This window comes from Mesocricetus auratus, unplaced genomic scaffold (genome assembly GCF_017639785.1).
Source record: "Mesocricetus auratus isolate SY011 unplaced genomic scaffold, BCM_Maur_2.0 Super-Scaffold_100676, whole genome shotgun sequence".
In the NCBI taxonomy this organism is placed as follows: domain Eukaryota; kingdom Metazoa; phylum Chordata; class Mammalia; order Rodentia; family Cricetidae; genus Mesocricetus; species Mesocricetus auratus.
Genome location: NW_024429266.1, coordinates 97,498,903 through 97,504,766, shown reverse-complemented (window position 1 = coordinate 97,504,766; position 5,864 = coordinate 97,498,903). Strand labels below are relative to the sequence as shown.

Genomic DNA, 5,864 nt, shown 5'->3' with positions numbered 1-5,864 from the left:
TCAGCAATAATCTCTGCTTATACAACCTGGCAAGGGGCTTTGTCAGTTTTGCAAGCTTCAGGGCCTTCCTGAGCCTTGTGAGTTGTTGACTATTGGTTTACTTCCTGAGACTCAAGGAACATCCATAGGACAGGACATATCAATTCCCAGGAAACTGACACCAAGCTCAGTCTAGGAAAGATTCCTGGAGGAAGAGGTCTTTATACTGGAAGGGATACAGGCCTGCAGGTGAGCTTGTTTCAGATGTGGCATTAATTCATTAACTTAAGGTAAATCTATAACTTTTATTATGAAAATTTGAAGACAAAGATTATAACTTTTACCTATGAGACTTTAATGTGTAATGAAACCTAAGTATTTCTGTATTCTGAAACATTTGTTAAATGAGAAAATGTCATGAAAGTACCCATTGTACTGGCAAGTTCTGACTTTAAGTGTTCAGTTCACAGTTGTGTATGTGTATGTACAAGTAGTTCATTGAATACAGAATGATACAATGTAAAGCAGATTGTAAAATGGTATAGAGTTCACTGTAGGAATTTATGCAAGGGCTTCAGAGGCATTGCTCTTAGCAGAAGAGGAGTTGGGGGGTGTTTCACAGCCAGGAAGCAGAGAAAGAGAGAGAAAGAGAGAGAGAGAGAGAGAGAGAGAGAGAGAGAGAGAGAGAGAGGAGAAGGGGAGAGGAGAGAGGGAAAGAGAGAGGGAGAGAGACAGGGAGGGGGAGAGAGTAGAGAGAGGGGAGAGAGAAGAGAGAGAGGGGATAGAGAGGGAGAGAGAGGAGAGAGAGAGGGGAAAGAGGAGAGGGAGAGAAAAAGAGAGGAGAGAGAAAGGAGGAGAGAGGAGAGAGGGGAGAGAGACAGGGAGGGGGAGAGAGAAGAGAGAGGGAGAGAGAGGGAGAGAAAGGAAAGAGAGAGAGGGAGAGAGGAGAGAGAGAGGGATAGAGAGGGAGAGAGAGGAGAGAGAGGGGGAGAGGGAGAGAGAGAGAACACAGGTGCTCAGCCCTCATCTCTATTCCCACCCATGAAACAATGGTTTGCCATTAGAAGTTCATGTGTGTAAGGGGCTTCAAACATTGTTCCTCTCCCGCCGAAACTCCCTTCCCTACAAGGCCCCTCTGACTTCCACATCTTCTTTTTGCGTGTGTGTTTTCTCCTTTTTCTGCAGTCTGGGGCCCCAGCCTGTGAGATGTCACCATCTGCATTCAGAGTGGGTCTTCCCCATCTCTGGAGTCGCCCTATAGGCAGCCCCAGCATCGGGCCTCCCAGCGGATTCTGTCTTTCAGGTTGACCACCAAGACTGGCCATCATGGCTAACCTGTGGTGTCAGCTAAGATGTGGCCTCCGCTCGGCTCCACAGGGAGCCAGGGACGGGGACACCCAGCCAAGCCTTTCCCCCTTCAGGGTCTGTGGATTTCCATGCTTCTGTGATCTTCAGATATGGGCTGTAATTTGGGTCTGTGGTTTTCTGCAGTTGGTCAGCAAAGGGCAAAGGAGGAAGCTGCCAGCTGGTGGCAGTCGTCAGAGCGCTGGGGGGATGGGTGCCTCAGCGCCTGGTCAGGGAGTCCCCAGAATCCACTACAGAGGCACTCCAATTTCAGCAGCTGTATGGGACAAAAATTAAGATGGCAGACGTCTTGGTTGTCTTGTCTTGACACAGACTAGAGTTGTCTGGGAAGAGGAACCTCAGGTGAGAAAATGCCTCCATGGGATGGCCTGTGGGCAAGTCTGTGGGGGCATTTTCTTGATTGATGGTTAATGTGGGAGGGCCACGCCCACTGTGGGCTGTGCAGTATCTGGCCAGGTGGTTCTGCATTGTTGCATGGAAGGCTGGCTGAGCGAGCTGGCAATCAGTGTTCTTCCATGGTCTCTGCTTCTGCTCCTGCCTCCGGGCATCTGCCCTGCTTGGGCTCCTGCCCTGACTTGCCTCAGTGATGGAGTGTGACCTGGGAGTTGTTAAGATCAGACAACCCCTTGCCTTCCCATGCTGCTTTGGGTCACAGTGTCTATCACAGCAACAGGAGCCCTGAATAAGACAATAGCCTAGACTGCCTACACTCAGGCCTTGGGATGGCGTGGACTCAAACGTTTTCCCCAGGGCAGTGGGGACCCATGGATGGGCTTAGAACACTAGAGGGTGTGGCCAATTCAAATGGGACTTCCCTGGAGATCTCGGAGGCCCCCAGATTCCCATCCTCACTCAGGGTGATGACGAGTGGTCTCGGGACTCTGCTCAGCAGACTTCTCTAGCGGTGAACATCTCTTGCTTTCCCCACTGCTGGGAAAGTTATAAAAGGCTCCAGCTTGTGTGAACTGCTTGGTTATAATCACTTCCTCTTCTCCCTGCTTCCCCTCTCCGGGGTCTCACAGTCCAGGCTGGACAGCATCCCTTAGATTAACAAGGTGCGAAGAGTCTTCCGTCTTCAATGATTCTGAGATCTAGGGCCCCGCCTGGGGTGGGTAGAGTAAGGTGTGACTCTGGACTCTGACTCCCGCATTCATGCATGCTTGTCGGGCCGAGTATTTTCTCTTCCCTGGAAAAGGGGTCTTGCAGATGGGGGGCATAGTTAAGAACTTTGAGAAGGGGACATTATATAGGTGGCTGAATGGTATCAGAGCGTCCTTATATGGTCAAGGAGGCACGTGCCAGTGAGTGAGAGAGAGAGAGAGAGAGAGAGAGAGAGAGAGAGAGAGAGAGAACAGAGACAGAGGAGAAAGCAGAGAGAGAGAGAGACAGAGAGGAGAGAGAGCAGAGAGAGAGAGGAGAGAGAAAGGAGAGGGAGGATAGATATTTAAGAAAGAAAGGAAAGAGGAGGGAGGAGAGAAAGGAAGAGAAAACAGGGAGCAGAGAGAGGCTGAGCAGAGAGGGGGAGGGATGAAGGTGCAGAGGCAGAGAGAGGGGAGGGAGAGGCACTACCGTGCCATCCCTGGAATCGACTCTTTCTCCAATGTGGGTCCTGGGAATAGAACTCAGAGAGCCAGACTTGGCTGCAACTGCCTTTACCCCGAGCCTTCTCACCTCCACAACGCTCTCTCTAAAGGCTAATGAAGAACCACAAACTACGGAAGATGGAGCCAGATTCTTCCCCGCGGCTTCCAAAGGACACCGACACCACGAGCACCCCGATTTTAGCCCCCGAGACCCAGGGTCCCGACTCCTAGACTCCACAGGACACTTGGCTGTCATCCCCCGCCACCCCTTGCCCACGACACGTGGGCTCGAGTAGAGAAGCTCTCAACCTTGTAGTCTAGCCTTGGATTTCAGCTTCCTTCTCGGTCTCATCTTCCTGTCTGTAGCCAGATGTATCCCAGATGTTCTGCTTTAGGCCCCCACTTGTTACATTCCTCACATCTCAACTCCACCCCAGCCAGTGCACACCTTAAGCGGCGCCAGGGAGGTAGACTAGCGACCAGAGCTTGTGACATCATCATGGAGCCCAGTCTGTGGCGTCATCATGGAACCCATCGGTACTGTCCCGATGGTCAGAGCCCTGGAGATAGAGCCGGAGGCGGCTGTGAGCAGCGGGGGCCCGGGCATTGAACCAGAATGCAGGCCCTCCGATGGAGAAGTCAGCCCTCTTAACCACTGAGCTGCGTCTCCAGCACCAGACTAAGGTTTTCCTGAGATGGGGTCTCACTGTGAGTACCAGGCTGGCCTCCAACCCTCAGTTTTCTGGCCTTAGTCCATCCATCTTGAGTGTTGGGACCACAAAGGTTTGCTGTCCTGCCTATCCTAGAACACATATTTTCTTTTTGAAAATTTAAATGATATTGTTTATTTACTCTTTGAAAATTTCATATGTATATCCACCCCACGGCCCCTCTAAGTCCCCCTGGTACCCTGGCACTTTCAAATTTCATATCTTATTTTTTCCAAAATATACTTATTTTTATTTCATATTTGTTTACATGAGAATGGAAGAAATCAATACAATTATTAAAAGTTACTAGGTTATGTGATCTTGCTTAATATTATGCTTTGCAACTCCACCCATTTCCCCACTAATTTTTTTGTCTTGTTTTGTTGAGACAGGGTTTCTCTGTGTAATTTTGTAGACCAGGCTGGCCTTGAACTCACAGAGATCCTCCCCAGTGCTGGGACTAAAGGCATGAGCCATTACGATCCAGCCCATTTTCCCACTAATTTTGTGAGTTCGGTTTTCTCTAGAGATGAATAGCATTCGCCTTTCTATACATACCTGGTTTTCACTATCCATTCATCTCTGCATGGGAAGCCAGTACAGGTGTAAATAAGACACCGAGTTAAGGTGAGGTTTCATGAAGGGCACACGGGCCACGAAGAGGGCCAGAAAGCTGATTGTTTCAGTTTCTGTGCTGGAGAAATGCATGAGAATGCTCTGACAGTGAAAACTTAAAAACCAAAGTGGAGACCCCACAGATTTAGAACAGCCGTTCCAAAGTGTGCACCCACGTTCACGGAGACGTGCGGCCTCAGGCCCGGCTGCTTTCACATTGGGGTGCCTTTGTTTATATTTTTGGGTGCTTTTAAATCGCAAGCTCTTCACAGTAAAATGATTTTTATTAAAAGATTAAAAAGAGCTTAAGAGAAATCTGAGATGAATAGACACTTGCTCACATTTCAGGAGAAGTGCTAAAAACAGAGGTCTGTTGGAGGCAGTGAGGTCACAGTGAAGGATTCGTGCAGCACTCCTGGGACTGGGTTGGTTCCGGTGACAGTGGCTGTGTCCTCTTCTCAGACTCTTGCCTCCTGATGTGTCATGTGGTCTCCTTTGTACTTGTTTCTACTCCTGGATGCCCTCTGTCAAAAGGTCCTCAGCCAAGCTGAACACACGTTGGAGTCATGGTATTGCATCTTTACAACTGTGAGCTAGGCAGACCATTTGTCTTTGAAATGTACACATTCTTGGGTATCTTGTTATAGCAATACAAAATGGGCTGACTGAGACACACGAACCCCTCTGTGACTTTCCGCAAACATTCTCACGATGTCATTGAACAATTGTGTCAAGTCACAGTGAGGAGGAAGAAGCCACATGCCACCATAGCCTGTCTCAGTGGTCACACACGGTCAGCTCTTTTCCCTGACCCTTAGAATCAAGCCACTGAATTCAGCCCATATTCAGGAAGGGAGGACTTAAGCCTAATTGTCTGAAGGAGGAAGTATCAGAGACTCTGTGGACATGTGGTCAAAGTGCGCGATGCATTGAAGTGAAAACGTTGTTATGGGGCTCATGGCGAACTCGAGGATGCAAGGCCAGCCACAGGCACACAAAACAGTCACGCATGGTGATGTGTGTTCGCAGGCCCAGCCCTGGGGATGAGGAGAGACAAGGGGTCCCTGGGAAATCACCAGAGCTGTGGTTACATGAATGAGACCTGTGTAAGACTGAGCCAGAGAAACTTCTGGCATAGATGAGTGGATGCTCTTTTTTTTTTTAAACTTTTTTATTTAAATTTTTTTTCATTTTACATACCAACACCAGTTCCTCCTCACTCCCTTTCTCCCACCCTCCCACCCCCCCCCCTTTCCTATCCCTCCATCCACTCCTAAGAGGGATTAAGGCCTTCCTTGGGGAGTCAACAAAATCTGACATGCCAAGTTGAGGCAGGATCAAGACCCTCCCCACTGAATCAAGGCTGAGCAAGGCATCCCACCTTAAGAGATGGGCTCCAAAAAGTCAGTTCATGCACCTGGGATAGGTCCTGGTGCCACTGCCAGCCGCCCCCCCCAACAGATCAGGTCACGTAACTGTCATCCACATTCAGAGGGTCTAGTTTGGTCCCATGCAGGTTCCCCAGCTGTCAGTCCATAGTCTGTGAGCTCCCACTAGCTTGGTTCAGCTGTCTCTGTGGTTTTCTCCATCATGCTCTTGACTCCCCCTTGCT

At 49.6% G+C, this 5,864-nt stretch overlaps 1 long non-coding RNA gene across 1 annotated transcript; it reads left to right on the top strand.

Annotated features, from left to right (window-relative positions):
* The first annotated feature begins 1,560 nt into the window (after positions 1-1,560).
* Positions 1,561-3,894, top strand: LOC121137171. The gene is made up of 2 exons (XR_005874405.1): positions 1,561-1,686; positions 3,038-3,894. It is a non-coding gene; the product is annotated as an uncharacterized LOC121137171 (long non-coding RNA).
* Positions 3,895-5,864: the final 1,970 nt, after the last annotated feature.